We start from the raw sequence: 17809 nt of genomic DNA on the forward strand, positions 1-17809 counted from the left end.
GAAACGTGCTTTTTTGGGCAGCACATCAGTACAGACCCATGCTGGCTTCAAACCACTCTCTAACTGTGGCCTACTTTGCTTCTTCACATTGTTTGACGTTGCAAAGGGTCCCCTGCAGGGACAGAAATGAGCTAAGCTATCCACATGACACTTTAGGTAGCAGCTTGCTGTAAGAAAATCAATTCAAGACTGAAATTATGGCTGCAATGGGAGCTGGAGATAAATAATAATTACACAATGAAATGTAAGGGTCAGAAAAATTTATCTTCTATAAACACCACAGGAACATGCACAGCTGAAATTTAATGAAATAGGGAGGAAGGGAGATAAAGAGATTCTGGAGAGATTAGGGAAGCACCAGAGGAAAGTTTTTTAATTTCTGAACCATAACCAATGGTCTTTGTCCTGCCAGTGCCTGTTGTGAGGAGTGTTCACCAGTGCATTCTGCCTTCTTTGGACAGGATCCCTCTCTCTCCTTATGAACTTTCAACAATCAATTATCACAGTAGCATTTGGAATTGAGACGGAAATGCCACATTCCTATTTGCAAGATGTTAAAGCTTTAAAAGGCAGACTGGACAGATTACAACAGCTCTTCTGTGCACTCATTTAGATCAGGCATCATTTTGCATGCAGTGCTAAAAGCACAGGGTATTTACTCCCCCCCTGAAGTCCTTCCATCTAAATAGACAAGGTAGGAGCAAGACAGTGAGTAGAAAAAAGAAGCTTATTCCCTCTTCCTTCTCTTTATTATTTACTTACTTATTGTTCCAGATGATGGAGGATTGAGGCACAGAGAGGTGAAAAGATCTCCCCAGGGTCACATGCAAAGTCTCCTAGTGACAGGTCACAGTTTCAAAGTTCAGCTCCAGTTTGGCAACATAGGCATTTTTGATGCAGTGCAGTTCTCCAGAAAAACAAATCCTAATGTTAAGGGACACAGTGTAAATAAATTTGCCTGGTAACCTTCATGCAGTTACAACATGTTTTGTGTATATGTTTTAATTACTTTCAACTTTTGGGTTGCATACAAAGTGTGTCATTAGATAAGTCTGAGATACTTCACCCATCTCTCCCATCATTTTCCCAAAATGAAAGTAGATAGGATTTCCCTGCTGTTTCATTTTTCCAAAACTACCCTTAAACCTGATGAAAAAAAGAGAGATATCAGTTGAAAAACTCTATTCATGGGACTGTTTCACACAGCAAGATGCTGATGTTCTGATGGCCATGACCTGATGATGGCTGTTGCCCTGTCATGAAGAATTTAACCCAGAATTGAAGGAACTCATTACATCACAAAATGTAAAGATTCTCTCTCACTGTGTTAGACCTGGTGGATCAGGTCCTTGCCCTACAGCATGGACATGTTTCAAGCATTTTTGCACATGGATGTAATGGAGGGAAAATAATTAGATGTTTCAGCTTTGCAAAATACAGAGAACTGAATTAACCTGCTGGAAATTGTTAAGTGCTGTCACACACAATACTGGCAAATGCTGAATTAAAATTCTAGTCCACCTATGTTAATTCTGTGCTTCTTCACTTGGATTTGCCATTTGGAGGAAAAATACATCACACAAAAAAGAAAAATGATATTGGAGTGGCAATAAGCTGTGCAAGAAGGCAGAAGCTTTGCAAGCTTCTTTTCCCTGTTTTTTTTTTTTGAAGGAACAGCTCCTTAATTTTGGCAGTGAGCCAACTTTCTGTTTAATTTTTGTTTAAAGATTAGACAGTGTAAACAGATAACCCACTCATAATAGTTAAGTGCTTTATAGTGGAGTTAATAAAAAAAAACCAAACCAAACCTAATAAACACATCATGAGCTTGGGGGCTACAGTGCAAAAGGAGTGATATGTGATGATCTCATTTAATTAATATCTTTGATACCAGAGGAAACAAATGGTGATAAGTTTGACAATTAGTTAAGTAATAGCACCCAGTTTGTAAGAACTAAACTGCATTGATTTAATAAGCTCTGGTCATTAAAAATTTCAGGAGAAACTATAGCTGCTAAACAAAGTGACAAGACAGAAGTGGGGCAAACAGTGCATATGCATGCAAAAATATATGAAACTGAAATTACAGATAGACAATGATTTTTTTTATCAATATATGAATTTCCATACAATAAGGATGGTTTGGGGGTTTTTTTCTCTGAACTGGTTAACTGTTCAGAAAACTTAGTAGTCCTCAGATTTTAAAGTGTGGATTTAGTGGTTTTATTTGTATGTCTAAAGGAGTGAATATGGCCTTGTTAGGCTAACACCTCTCCAGACACAGATGCAAGGTTGTGTTCATGCTGGAGAGTTTTTGACATGAGTGCAATCACCTCCCTGTAACCACATACAAAGTGTAACATATCTGGTGTGTAGCACCTCAATTAATCTTTGTTCAAAGGTTTTTGTAGTAGTCCTGTTCACTGCTACTGTAATAGCAGTGAGGTAGTAGGTAAGAATTGCCTCCTGCAGTACATTAATACATCATGTTACAGTAGATTTTTCAGTTGTGCTTCACATAGAAACACATCTTGTGCCTTTAATGACTTCTCAAGTAGTTCCACAGCTATAGGACCTCTCTAGAAGCTGAATCCAGGTTTCCTTTTATGTGTGTTGTACTGGGAGAAGAAACTCCAAGTTATGCCATTTGAACACCCATGTCTGGATATTGCTTACAGTGAATTTTACTGGAGAACAGACTCACTGCTCCCACTCCCACCTAGACTTTTACTTACATGATCTCACAATTTACCCAGTTAAAAGTCATTCTGGAGACAGACCAAATAAATTTTTGCCTGTTACACAGAAACCTCTGTGGTTTACATAAACCTCTCCAGAGCAGTCACAGGCTTGCAACCAGTGCCTTTGAAGCAGATTGCTGATGTTAAGGGTCAAGGCTGACTGACTGCCCTCCTGTTTGGGAAGCATCCAGTGATATCTGAAGAACCTTTGCCATATTGCACTCTGGACCCTTAGCACTGCCATCCACAGAGCACAAGCTCTGCAGAAAAAAAACTGTGGACACAGCTGAGCTTCCAGAAAACATTATTTAACATTTCCCAGTACTGAGGGAGGTTTGCCTCCATCACTGCATCTGAGTCCTGTGTCTAGGAAGGGCACACTTTGCACTGAATACACAGGAACCCACAGTGGCTGGGATTTCTTGATGGAATTTGGCAGAATTCCATCAATCAAGTGGTGTGGGGGAGCATCCTACCCTTGATGGTGTTGGATTCCTGGGGAGGAAGAAGAGAACTGTTGACAAACAGTGTCAATCTCCATCCAAATGCTAGGAAGGCTCTTGGAGTGTCCTCAGTCACAGCTTATTTCACCTGACCCTGCAAATCTGTTCTTCGGGTTAGAGGGGTTGCAGGTGGGGAATCATTGCTGGAAGTGGGGACAGGTGCAAGTTCCCTGTGAAATGATGAGAGTTACATTTTCCAGCAGTGGTCCTAGAGGGTGATGCATAAAAGGTGAGGGAATATATCTGTGGACACATTTGAAATCTCCTCCTTCAAATTAAAAAACATAGCTCAGTTATTCAACCAATCAAGCTTCCACTTTGGTTTGTAATGCTGTAGGCAAAGCCAAGTGAGACAGGAACTTTAGGATGATTGCAACAGATATCTTTGATTTGTATCCAACAGGTGCCCACTTAAAATTTCTCCCCACAAAGACAGCAGCCAAAGGTGATATTTCCCAGCAGAGCTGAATCCAAAGCTGAGCTCTGTGGGATCAGGCAAGCCTCAAAGGGCTGCCCTCAACCCCTGCTTATCCCTTAAACCCACAAGCTTCTCTAATCTCTTGCTGAGCCATTTCAGTTCATTAAATCAGCAGGAAACTATCACTTTTATTTCCTTGAAGCAGTTTTTTGTTCATTAGCCAACTGACTGTGCTTGGTGATGTGCCCAGTGAATACCAGATACGGCTCAGGGAGGCCTGGGACAAAGAATCACAGGGACAGTCCCTTCCCTGTGTCATGGCTGGGAAACACTAAATCAGTTCTCTGCCTCTCCTGTAACTTGAGTCTGAATTAGGCTCGAGCTCTGAGCTGCCTTCTAGAGAAGCTTACATTTCCACAGACTACAGAATGGCTTCACTCAGCTCAATTTAGTGTCCATGGATGCCTCTTCCTGTACCCGATGTTGTAATTCCAACACTTATTAATAGTAACCCATGCACGTAACCTGCTGTAAATTGTCCTGAATCAGCCCTGACACTGATATGAGCTACATTGGCTAGATAAGCACCACAAATTTTTTTTCCTTGATATGTGCCAGAGATTTTCTGTGTGTATTTAGCTTGCACTCCCAAAATCTCCATGTCATTGTAAACTTGCAGGCTAATGCTGAGACACATTCAGAAAGTCATAGGCTTCCTGCAGTTTGTTGATTTGCTTTTGAGCATGTTAAGAAAAGTAGGTAGAAATTTGTCCTGCCTGGATTTTAGTTTTATTGATTGGTACTTGGACTAGTAATTAAAATTAATACATTTAAAAGGATGCATGCTAAATGGCAGGGGCTTCAAGCTTCCAAAAGTTCAACTAGAAGTGGTTTATCTTAAAAGTTTTACAAAAGAGTGAAGCATTTTGCATGAAATTGATCCTGTAAGCAGATAAAAACTGCATTTTGTGTGATCGTGAAGTCTTATTTTTTTATAACTGCACTGTGACAGGGCTGGGCTAGGCTGGATCTATACCTGAGTAATGGAGGCCCTTATCTGAGCTATTTAAAAAAGTTCATAGAACTGAAGACAAACAATTAATGAACATTATGGGATAGGTGTCAACCCCCTTATTTTTTCCCAAGTCATCCCTCTAATTACAGATTGGTGCTTTTCTCACTGCTGCCTTCAGTGATCATCACACTCATGTATTTCTTCCTCAGTGAGTAGATTAAAAGCCCTTTAAAATGATGTGATTTCCTAAACTTATTGTTTACCTTTCCTGATGCATGCTGTAGTCACTCACTTCTGCAAACCTATTCCTCAATGAAATTACTGAAAGTGTGATGCTGCTTAATACATTTCAAATTATGTTGTGCCTGCCCACATTATGTCACAAGTGATGTTCAATACCATTGCAGCTGCTGGAACTGCTTGGAGATGTGGTGCTCACCTTTCAAATCAAATAAACTCACAAAAGAAATTGCATTCCACTCTCTATCCAGTTGTTCCATTGATGTACAAAACATAATTAAATTATCTTGCCCTTTGATAGGAAGTACACTTAGAGGGCATCTTCAGCCCCACATCCTTCATGGAATGAAGGAACTTCTGTCCCTGTTTGGACAAGGTGAATTTTAATAACCTTTAATAAAATAATCAAGTTTTTCTCTCCTGCCTTCCAGAGAGCAACTGAATGAGCTGCACGAGCATGGATGACCAAGTGCTTATTCCTCTTCTCTTTGCACTCTCTCTCTCCCTCTTAATTCTGCCCATGCTAAAACTCCATCAGTGCTGGGAAAGATTTGGCAGTGCAGTTAGACTTTGGAAAGAGTTTCAGCCAGGGAGGCTCATCTTGTAGAACAACCTCCTGTTTCTGGGACAGTTTATGTCACCTCTGCATAGAAAATCTGCTGAATCAGCCCAGCCACCTTGGACTCCTGACATGTCTAAGGGAACTGTTCCACTGTGGCATCATTACATTGCTCCATATAGTAAGTGATACTGGTACAGTAGGGGTACTATACTAGTGGTATTCTGACAAAATTCAAATTGATTTTAGCTGTTGCAGCAGCACTTCTAAGAATCAGCCAGGGCTCTGCTTCATTTTTTTGTAAATGACAAAAAAAATACAGTTGTGACTTCTGGGCAATGTCTCAGTTGCCTTTTGATGTAGCATTTGTGAACTGTATTATTATCTAAATAACCATTATAAGATGTTGGCTATTAAAGGAATGCAGAAAAAAAATATGCAGAAAGAGCCCTGCTCTCTTCTTCTTGTTTTTGCCTTGAAAAGTGCCTGTAGCCACTGGCCTTGGGCAGCCTTTGCTCCCATGGATGGTTCCTTGGCAAAGGAAAACACTTAATTGGAAGATCTGCTGGGCATGAGGCTGTGATTCTGAAACCTGATGTGACAGAAGCCATGCTGGGCTTGCTCAGCAGGGAACTGTTGATCTAGGAATTTAGCTGGAGAAAACACAGCACCTGACAGACATTAGTGGCAGAATATCAGCTCCTGACATGTGATCCTGGGGCAATATGACTAATCCTAAAATACAGGCTGACAGGGCAAAGTGCCTGCAGGGCTGCTCACCTCCCAGTAGGATTTTAGAGGATTCTGGTCAGCTGGCTTAGAAAACTTTTCAATGGGGAATTATAAAAAGGAAAGATGGATATACACTTCGATGATGGGGTGTCTCCCATCTACCTTTAGATAAACAAAGCATACACTTCTAGTTCTCTAGTCATCTTAAGTGAACAAAAAAAGGCGTTATTTTGACCCATCTGTTCTAAGTCATATGTCTCCACAGGGGAAAAATGAGTTGATTCCTAAAAGTGCATTTTCTTTCCCTTCACTCTAAAAGTGGGCTGAATTGTTGGAGGGATAAAAAAACTATTGATTTTTGGTCTGATTCAGTCTGAAAAGTGAGTTGGAACATGTAGCGGGGGGAAAAAGGAGGTGCAGTCACTGTTTTGGGATTAATTCTTCTTGGCTGAGCATAAGGCAGCCACAAAGCTGCACCTTCAGAGCAAGGGGAAGGTCATTCCTTCCAGCTGAGCAGCAGGGGCACCAAGGCATGTGCTCCTCTTGAACCCCTGCCAGCTGCAAAGGAGAATTACTGCAGCCAAACAACTGCCAAGGTCAAGTGACTGCTGTGTATTTATAGCAACACTGAGTGCCCAGGCTAACAAAGGAAAGGGAGCAGGTCCAGGAGTGCCACCTCCAGCTCAGGTTCCCTCTGCTGCCTGCCTGCTGCATGTCTGGTCTGCAGCTATGATGAATTCTGTCATATTCTCTTTAGCAGATGTGAAAAATTGCATCAGGATGCAAAATACACTAGTGCTACCTCAGAAATAGGAAAAGAAAAATTCTAAGTGTTTCTGGCTGTTCAGGGCCTCACACAGTGGCTCTGGGAGTTTTATTTAGACCAGGGTGCTTCTTCACTGGTGAAATTTCTTATTAGGTGGGATTTGGTGTTGCAAAAGGTTATGGATATTTCTATCTCAAGCAGCAACAGCAACATCCCTTATAAAAGTAATTGTGAATTACATGAGCTACAGAGGCTGTTCAGCTGTGTAACTAATTATGTCTGTGTCTCTGATGTTTACATTATGCTGCCCTCACTGGCTCAGGGATAACCCACACCTATTCCAGGTATCTGGGTCAGGAAGTAAAGGGTGCTTTCCTACTGAGTTTCATGTAAGTCCTTCTTTGCTGCCACTCCATCTCAGAGTATGCAGAACCTCCTGATTATTCTTACCCCTTTCCAGCTGGTCTGAAGATTGAAAACCACAGTGGCTCAGCTTGCACTTATCTGTGGTTTCCTTAAGGTAGAAAATGAAGATCAGAGCCATACAGTTGGATGGCTTTCTTGGAATCTGTTCTTATTGGGAACTTTCATCCTCATATTTATGCTCCGGTAGGAAAAATTCTTTAGCTGGCCAGCTCAGAGTGTGACAGAGTATGACAGAAGATGACAGCCTATTCTCACAACTGGTATTTTTTACTCCACTTGTAGCTTCAACCTAAAAGCCAATGGAAATTCAAACTGGAACAGAAGTGTCAGTGCTCTTGATGAAGATTTAAAGTTTTTAGGGGGAATGCCTCTGGGAAATGGACATGGCATTTTATGCTGTGGGATCACAGGATCTGTCTGAGGTCTCCAGGCACAATCATGTCACAAGCAATCTTACATCATGGTGTCTCACGTTACATCCATCTCCACCCTATCTTTTCTTCCTCCTAAGTTATGCTTTGCCCTGTTCTCAGAGAAACCTACTCTGTCCTGAATTCTGTATCAGGGTAGTATTTGTATGCTGTGTATACCCAGCTCAAAAGTATTTGTAATGATCACAACTCTGCAAGTGATTTCTTTTCATGGTGTTTTCTGTCATCCAGTTACTGTTTTGACCATGGAACAGATTTTTGTTTCACTCACAGTGTCAGTAATGTATAGGAAAGGCTTGGCATCTTTAATGATTCCTATAGACTCTCCAGATTTAAGTTCCCTTTGGTTCTCCCTTCAAGCTCATCACTTCTCTGCCTGAAAAAAACCTTAGAAAACCTTACCTAAGCACTGACTGCTCTGTCTTTTTCCTCATGCTCCAACTATTTTTCTTATCTGAAAGTGTATTTTTTTTTTATCTTTAATTGTGTCTATCCACTAGGTGCAGAAAAACATAGACCCAGAATGTTTTATAGACTCTGTGGTCCAAAAGCACAAACTCAGAGTTGGAGCTTGAGGCATCTTACAAAGGGAATAGAGCATTTCACAGCAGGCATATAAACCAACAGCAAATAAATGGCTCCAGATAGGCTTGTCCATCTGCAAGACAGCAGGACTAAGGAGCAATATAAAAGGGGCTGCAAAGGTTGTGTCAAGACCCAGGGTTTTATAAATTATGTGTAATTGGATTTGGTGCCAAATGAGGAAGAAAGCGAGACTGTTATCATGAAGCAAAAAAACAAAAAAAACAAACAAAAAAAAAAAAAACCAAAAAACCCCTCAGGACTTCTTAAGCATTTAATGCTTAATTAGCATTTGCATGACAGCCTCTGTTACTATTTATTTCCACTTTGTTTCATGGTCTAGCAAGAGAGGTAAGTAAGGGAAGAGTGGTAATCATAGAATCAGAGCACAGATAAGCCTCCAGCAATCAGTATTTTAGGGATGGAGTTTGCTGCTAAATCTGTCAATTGCTGGAATTCACAGGGCTGAATTCCTTAAGATTCTCTGACAAGGAGTCCCCAAAGCAACACCAGCTGAAGGATGGGACAGTGGTTAAACCTTGGGGAGATCTGGCCACAGTTGCTTCAGAATGAAGCCCCAGATCTAAACCAGACACATTTGGATCACTTCAGTTCTGGCATCTTAGCATGGAAAGTGCCTGGAACATTCAATTCAAGCTTATTCCTCAGAAGGAAAAATCTCATCTCATGGCTTGTCTGCTTTGTAGTAATTTTACATTACAGCTAAAGAGGTGTATAAAACAATTTGTTTTAAATTTCCTTAACAAACCATCTCCACTAACATACTTCTGGAAGTAACCATTAGGCAAACCCAGAAGTCCTGCTGTAGTACAGCAACTGAAGGGATGTGATCAGCAGAGGCATTTGGAACTGCTTACTGACACAAACAAGCAATTTCAGTGCCTGTGTAGCTTCCAGCCCTTCTGGAAGGTAAATCCATGTTCCTTGGCTTACATGAACCCTCACAAGGACAAAGATGCCATTTCTGCAACTTGTTGTCTCAGGGGCTTGTAAACTTCCTTACTTTGGGTAGCACTTACCCTTATTTAGATCACTTACCTCAGTGTGTAGTCTTTGCCTGAAATGAATATAAGAAATTTCTTTAGCAGATGAAAAGCATTTCATATCTAGCCACTCTTGTATTCACTTCCTTAAAACACTTATAGTCTTGCTTAGACAAATATCTGCTTGTTTTCACAACTAAAGTAACTTGTCCCCTAATGTGTCAGGAACTATTAATTTAGATATTCTGCCAATCAGGAAAAAATATGCTCCAAAGAATTTAAACCAGGAAATTCAAGAGAAAACAGTAACTGCAGAAAGCAGTGCACTTCTTCTTCAGAGCCTGGATTTGATGAATCCAGAAAAGGATTTCAAAACAGCATCTCAAAAAGGAATAGAAATAGAAGACAGCACTGTCTATTCATGTATTGTGTTAGTAAAATAGAGTATCCAAAAGTATTAGTAATCCAGAAATATGTAAATACAATTATTAATTAAGTGCTTACAACTGACTTCTCTTTTCAACAGGTGGTTCCATGTACATAGCCACACGGGAACTGTGAGTAGACTCAGTAACTGCATCTTCTGCAGGGCAGAATGAGAGCCTGAAATACACATGAAATACAGCAGAGAGAGAGAAAAAAAAAGAGAATGGCATGTCTTCACATTTTAATTTCCCAATCACTGAAGTAATCTCCCAGTTAGATCTGCTGGAGTTGATTCTGTTTATTCCCATGTAGAAAGTGAAACTTGGTAAAAAACCCCCAAATTATATATATGTGTGTGTGTGTGTGTGTGTGCGCGCGTGCGTGTGTGTTTTAAATTTTCTTCTTGAGATTTCTTCATATAGATACACATAGATTTTTCTATGAAAACAAACAGCTGGAGAAATGTTAGGTTAAAATTTTCCCAGGAGCCCTATCTCAACACATAAATTCTGAAGAGCCTTTGTGTTTCCTAAAGTCCAGTTGCTTAGCTGGAGTTTGCTTAGCTATTCCTCTCTGTTAATAAGGCCTACCCAGAAATATCAGCATTCTTTTTACTGGAGATAACCTTTATCTCCTGCCCTTTGGAGGATGGCTGTAGTTGCTCTGCTTGTTGGAGTCAACAGAAAACCAGCACTGAAGTTGTTTGTCCCAAGCCCTGTCTCCTCCAGCAAACAGAGCAAGGTAACAACCTCCTCCTCCAGCACTCTGGACTAGAGTTGGGGAGGAAAAAAAGCTCCAGTACTTTCATCCTCCTCTCCAAGGCTGCTTGTTTTATTTTCCACCCTGCCTCCTAAAAGGTATCACAGCTCCAAATAGGATCATTTTTACAGGCCCTGCCTGTGGGTGACTGTCACTCTGTTATCTCTGGAGAACTACCAGTAACTCCTGGGCAGTTCAGTAGCAGATGAGGGAAGAGCTGGATTCTCAAAACCCAACTGGCCGTCTACACACTCAGTCAAAAAGTACCAGAAGAGATGGGAATTTTTCATGCTTTCTTCCTGTGTGGAAAGTTTGATTTCTTCATAGCTATCAAAGAGTCCTATGATAGAGAGATTTCATAAAACAGACTCCATGCCTTCTGCAGCATTTCTCAGCATGCGTGGTACTCAGAACAAGCTGGAATGAAAGAATAGGCAGAATTTGTCACTCGTGACATCACAGGACAGCAAGAGAGACATTGCAGGGAAGGGACAGAAAAGTTTTGGGCTGGTACACATATACAGGCGGAAGCATGTGGTGTAAACTGGGTGTCCGGGATGTACAAAGGAGGGGGAAAAATAGAGAAAAAAGTTTACTAGTCTGTTGGAAAAACCAAAACGTTGCAGACACAATGCTTGTCCCTTTGTTCTTCAGTCGGGGCAGGGCCCTGGTGACACAGGAACAGGCGGATGTGTCATGTCAGGGCGGTAGGGTAGGGGTGAAACAAAAGCTGGAAGATGAGAGCAGGAGGTGTGGCTGATGTGTGAGGATGTATCGCCGATTAGCGGCGCAAGGAGATCGAGTGAGTCTTAAAGAGAACTACGAGTGCCCTGTGCGAAGTGACGCCAGAAGAGCCGGGGACAGGAGCTGTGCCTCCACCGTGGGCACATGTGCCAGGACTGCCCATTGCCAGGATAGCCCATGTGCCAGGACAGCTCATTGCAGGACAGCCCATTGCCAGGACAGCCCACTGCTCCCTGGCATTGGTCTGTGCTGAATCCAGGACCCCTCCAAGGCACATTCTTCTTGGCTGCTCCCTCTGCCAGCAAACACTCCCCACGGGTTGAACCAGAGTCTCTCTTTTTTAGATGAAGACAAATCTTTAGTTTCTGCCTACTAAACCCATTCCTCATTGTTTCCTCATGTACTGGGTGTGATGAATCCACTCAAGCACAGCCTGGCAAAGCTAAAAAAGCTTCTAAGGATGGCAAAATGGTTGTCTGTGAAGCAGCTCTGCAGTGTGATGGTTTTGTATGCAAGAGGTTCAGCCACCAAGAAGGAGCACAGCACAGGCAGCTGAAACGATTAATGGCTCCAGCTAAGAGGGAGCATGGGGAGATGTACTCAATGTGCTTGGGACACGCTGGGATCACGTTGGAGGGGTTTCTGTTTGCATAATTTCTCCTCTGATTAAGACCTTTTCTTCCCCTGTGTATTAAAATTTTTCTCCTCCTGTGTATTTCAAGACAGCAGTAACGAAAGAAGCAGGAAGTGCGGTGCAGTGGAAAACACCGGGGATGATTTAACTCGCACGGTTTCTCAGGACCAGTCTAGAATAAGTTTTGCTGCCGGTTTCTCTCCTGCTACCTTAACAAAATTATCACCCCGAGGGGGGTTTTTGCTCTTCCTGTGAAAGAAAATTTCCTCTTTGCATTTCAATGAAAGGCATTCAGCCGCCTTTCTCCGCCCCCAGGCTGTTTCCTGTGCAAGCCCTCAGAATTTCATTTTCTTTTTGAACCAGCTACATTTGCATTTCACAGAGCCCTCTGAGGCATCTTCTTTGTCAGAGAGAGGGCTGTGCCGAGAATGTGCTGGGATGCACATCTGGAGTTGGGGTGCACATCTGGAGTTGTCTGAGGAAGCCAGGACCAAGTCCCTTGCAGCACAAGCTCAGTGACAGCAGCGATGTCAGCCTTTCTGCCAGTCTGTGGCTCCTGTGGCAGCTGTTTTTTTCCATGCAGGCTGTGTATGTGCAGGTATGGATGCAGAGGTGATCACATAGGGCACCCTGAGCTGTGACAAGTATGGAGAACTCAAGCTTGCAGCACCCTGCAGTTTCTATATGGACAAGAAAGCACTTGGAGCAGTCTTTAAAACCCCCAGTGCTGTTTAGGTCAAGATGCCAGAACAACTGGAGTGCCTGATGGACCTGAGCCTGAGCATGAGGGCCTCCAGCATGAGCATATATTTAGGAAGGCGAATTCTGAAGATTCTTGACTCAAGTTTTCATTCTGCTGTGCCATCTGTCAGTGTGCACTGAATAATCACATTTGCTATCCCTTATGCAGCTCTAGGATGGATTGGCTTCCAGAAGTAAATTGGAAAAAAATAGCTGCCCTTGGGCGTGGTGAAGTTCAGTGGGGTGAAATCATATCCACAATTGTCTGTGGTGGAGGAAACCCCTATGTTGCACAGGGGAGGAAGGCACAGAAGCTTTTTCTTTAGGGAGCTTTTTCTTTAATATGTCTGGCTGGCACACACTGGCATTGCAAATAGCTTATTAGTAATTTATATTTGTCCTCTAGAGGCTTTATCTTTACTCCATTATATTCTGATGTTGCTGTGTCAGTTCCAGGTGGATGGTGAGGCCTGCCAAGTGTACAAAAATAATTGGGAGGATCAGCACCATAGTAACCCAGTTTGCATCACAGCAGCCAGAGGTGTGCATTTCATTTAACACCATTAGGAATCCTCCTGCCATGAGAGGAGGTGATTTTGACACTGTCCTGGAAGCAGCACCCATGCCAGGAGAATGAGGGAGAGCCTGTTTTAGAGGAACGTGTGGGCTGAGATGAGTGACAAAGCTGCAGGTTCAGATGTGGGCAGTGCCAAGTGATGAGCTGGAATTCCACGTGTAGGATTCTGGTGTGGCCAGCCAGAGGCAGATTTACTTGGTCTGTGGACTGGGGACACAGGTGAGCTGTGGATGGTGCCGATGTCCTTCCTCAGCTCCCTCTCAACAGCCTCTGAAGTTGTTTGGCTCTGCAGTGATAACTGGGCTTGTTCTGGGAGCAGGTGCTGTATAAGCCCTGACAGTGCCTGGGCTTAAGATGAACTCATCAAAGCCCTTGTGCCCATTTGGCTTCACAAACCTCCTGAGCTGCCCCAGGTACAGCCACACCTCTGCCCTGATCCACATGCAGAGCAGCTCATGAGCCAGGGCCAGAAAGTTTCTCAGATGGAAAAATCCTGGCATCATCTATATGACATCCACCTTTAACATTGGAGAAGGAGTATCAGGTTGGGAGCCAGCATTTGTCCAAAGAAGGGGATCCTAAACATGGTGATGCAAGCCAAGCTCCAGAGATGCAACTGTACCTGGGGATGGATGAAAAGTTCCCTAATCAGGGGGGGATTATTGATGCCCTGTTGCTGTGCTTGAATGTGCCTTTGTGTCTGTCAGGGCTCTCCTTCACAGCATCTCCGTTTCCCTGTGGGCTCCACGTGCTCATGCTGTAGTGCAGGAATCCTCCTTCTCTTCTGCAGAAGGATATGATCCTTTAAACTGTTTTATTCCAGCCAGGCTGTTGTCCAGCATTTCTTAGTAGAAACTGTTTGATGTTACAAAGTGAGAAAAAAAAATATCAGGAAAGAAACCAGCCAGTATTATTGAGGCCAGACATTTTGGAGAGGAATATTTTTTGCTAGGCAGTGGGTTGGCAGTTGGACTGAGCCTGAAGTCAGAGCTGGACTGGGAACAGCGTGGGGTTTGGATACCAGATGGAGCAATGCTGGGTGTATTGCTCAGACCTTGTTTTGCATTTGGCCACTAAGCCTGATTAGCTCTTTTCAAAACATTTGTTAGGCATTCTACAAGTAATATCCTTTGATTTCACATCAGGCATGAAGGATTTCATATCCTTTTGGAATCACTTTTCACTTAAAATGTACTTCATGACAATTTTTGTTAGTTTAAATACAGAACAGGAAGAAGCGGGGAAGAGAACCTGGAAAGTACAACTAGTTCTAGGTAAAATATTTAGTAGATAAAATATTTTCTGTGCACACAGATGAAGTAATATTCGCTCATTTTAACTCAACCAAACTTAAAGACTCCAGCTTCTCCAGCATCACTGGTGAGGAGCGGCCTGAGCTGAGCAATATGAAACAGGGGATGCAAGGTTCCTTTTCCCTGGAGAGGTTGCTGCTTTCTCTTGCAAATGCTAATAGCAGCTTCTTCTGTTATAGAGATCCTCTCCTGGGAGGGAGTTAGGGTTTCCACAGAGTGCAGAACAAAGCCAAACTTCTTAATAGTCTCATTGTCCTACTCAATTCAGCCCAAGGACAACCCCAGAAATACCAGAGGAAAGATTAACCTTTGGCAGCTTCCCCTTCAGCTTTGTTGCTGGGTGAGGTGTGGCTGTTTCAAATTACAGAGCTAACTCCAGGCCAAACCTTGGGAAACAAAACTCAAATTTTAATTCTGTTTTGTAGGGGTGTGCAATGGCACAGCAGAAGCTGGGATGACAGCAGCTCCACGAGTTACATTCTTGGTTTTGAAAAAATGTTCCACTGAAACAGCTGTGGATGATCATTCCATAACCTCTTTTTCTGCTCTGATGCTGTACAGAGTCAAAGAACAACACTTTGGTAGGCTATGTTAGTGTTTCTTTTCTCATCTGCTGGAATCAAGTATCTGAGCTTAAAAAAAAAAGAGATGTGCTGTTATTTGGGAGCAAAACAGGCTGTTTGAGAGTCAAAAGCAGTGCTTGTGTTTTGCAAACTTTGGCAAGAAATGTAATATTTCCATATCAGGACACACATCAGGTGAGTAAACAGGATGAAAACTCCAGTCATGTTATTTTGGTGGAAATGTATAATTTTCACAGTGGAGATCTATGATATTTAGAAATCTGTAACTTTTCAGAGAGAAGGTTGGAAAGCACCCATTTGAGTTTCCTGTGCAATTATTATATATTCTTTCCTGTCAAGAACCTGAATTGTTATTGCACATGTAATTAACAGTGGAAGTCCTATTTTGCAAATAATTGGGATGGGTATGTTAAATAGAAGAGCCTTGTTTCAGCTAGCATGCTTCTTTTTATTTTCTCTGTGCAGAATTAGTTTAGCACTTCAATTGCCTATTCATGCATGAAAAAGGATGGAACCACAGATGTATAAAAAGGAAGTAAACAGTTTAGGCAGTCCTAGCCTACAGGACAAATATTTCTGGACTGCCTCTTGATGAAGTTTCCTAGAGATCATTTATTCCTAGGGGTTTTATTTTGTTCCTGCTTTTGTTTCAGCTTTCTAATTGTGCTATCATAAATAAATAGCTTTTAATACATCTTGGAAAGTCCTCCTGAAAATTCTCCTTGTGACCATAATTATTTGACAGAGGTTGTAGCTTGCTTTGATAGAAGACTACACAGAAACCTTTGTTCCAGTGGAGGCAGTGAAATGTGGACTAAGTCATTGCTCTGGTGGTTTTAATACTTGAGATTTGTTGGGTGGAAGCAAAAGAACCCCTGAGTTGGGAGAAAATCCATGGGACATCCTGATCTATAAGAACTGTGTGGATAAAGATCCCCAGGAGTCCTTTACTCTATTGGACAAGGTTTTATGTTTTGTTTCTAGTTTAGGAAGGGTTTTGTACATTATGTATCAACTGGAATTTAAATTATATCTTATGCACATGTGAAATAATGTGGGTTTTAAAGAAAATAGAGTTCTATCTCATATTAACTGTCTGATGCCACACAAACAGAGCAATTCAATGCTGGTCATAGCTTGCATTAATGCCTGTTAACCCCAGCTCTTTTGTAAAAAGCACTGATGGGGAAGCTCCCTTTCCTGGCTTTGGAATCAAAAAGGGAATTAGCAAAGCAATAGGGAGCACATCAGGGAATGAAGCCTTGGCAAAATCAGCCTGTTTTCCTAGCAATGCCCAAAACACAGTCCTAACATCCTTCTGCACGTCCTCCTGCAAAGGTCAGAGGGAAGGGGAATGGGCTGTTTATCAAAGCCTCTCCTATCTGCTTGGGGCAGATTGCTTTGCCCTTCAGAAACTGATCATTAAAGGATTGCTAACCTGAGGCTGTTTAGTGCCCTGGACCACACAAATGGTGGGTGTGGGAGGCATTTTTTTAAGAAATATACACAAATGAACCATCTCACAATCCTAAAGCAGCTTTACAGGTAAGAGAGGCCTTGGAAAGACAGACACTTGCTAATGATTCTCTCAGCAAATAAAAATCCCTACCAGTCGCATGGCTTTGTTTGTGAAGTTGTTGAATATTATCTAAATTACAGATAGGAGAGGGTGACTGGCTAGAGCAGCAATCTTTTGTCCAAATTCTTGTCTCCCTTGAGCCCTCCCTCTGTTCCAGGCAGGAAAATCCTGTGATAATTTCACTCCACCGTCACTGTCAGTAATATCAGGGGAGGAAACCACATTTGAAGTTTGAGGTTTGTCACCTGGACCTGCTCCAAAATGGGAAGTCTGCTGGGGACATGCTGGGAGAGGGGACACCTGGTACATTTAGGGGCCTGTTCATGCAGAGCAAATTGACTATATTGACAGCATGTGTTTTAAGACTCCAGATCCTGGGGTTAGCAGTATGGCATGGGGTGAAGAAAAGTTCTCTTGCCTCACCAGGTTTACTTTCCATTGACTTGAAGGGTTATGCCTTACCATTCCTGTTCCTTTACCTCCAGTTTCTTAGTAGAGAACATAGCAGTCAATGTAGTTTTAATTATGTGAAGGACTGGTAGAGGAAGAGGACTGAATAGTCCAGACTACAGAGACCATTTTTCCTCCTCTTACTCATAACCTTTGACATTGAAGGGCTTTCCAGTCACCTGAATGATTTGCGTTCATTAAGAGTGTGACATTTCCATTCTCTGTGAGTGGCTGTCTTTCTGCTATTTTCTGCACTCATATGAACAGTCTCTGAAGTATCCCAGATGACCTAAGGGAAAACAAACAAATAACATTAGTCAAAGAAACCATGGAAAGTCTCCCTCTGGTTTCCTTATATTCCTTAAATTGCACTGCTGCTATATCACTGAGAGCTGAGTTAGAAACAAAGGAGTCAGAGGGGCTCCCTAGCAACACACAGTTATTTCCTTCAACTTCAGAGGGATTTGCACCAGCCTTTGACCTCCTCCTAAGGGCAGGGGAGGGCAGGGGTACCCCTTTCACAGTCTCTTAGCTCTGCTTCTTTTATTTACTGCAGATTTACTGCTGTTGGGTGGTTTATTTCAG

The 17809-nt window shown here is 42.3% G+C and overlaps 1 long non-coding RNA gene across 1 annotated transcript; it reads right to left on the minus strand.

The window, feature by feature from the left end:
• Positions 1–58: 58 nt before the first annotated feature.
• On the minus strand, positions 59–928 carry LOC306801115. The gene is made up of 3 exons (XR_013773992.1): positions 763–928; positions 392–475; positions 59–112 (listed from the first exon to the last, which is right to left on the minus strand). It is a non-coding gene; the product is annotated as an uncharacterized lncRNA (long non-coding RNA).
• Positions 929–17809: the final 16881 nt, after the last annotated feature.

Source organism: Erithacus rubecula (assembly GCF_903797595.1).
Source record: "Erithacus rubecula genome assembly, chromosome: 4".
Taxonomy (NCBI): domain Eukaryota; kingdom Metazoa; phylum Chordata; class Aves; order Passeriformes; family Muscicapidae; genus Erithacus; species Erithacus rubecula.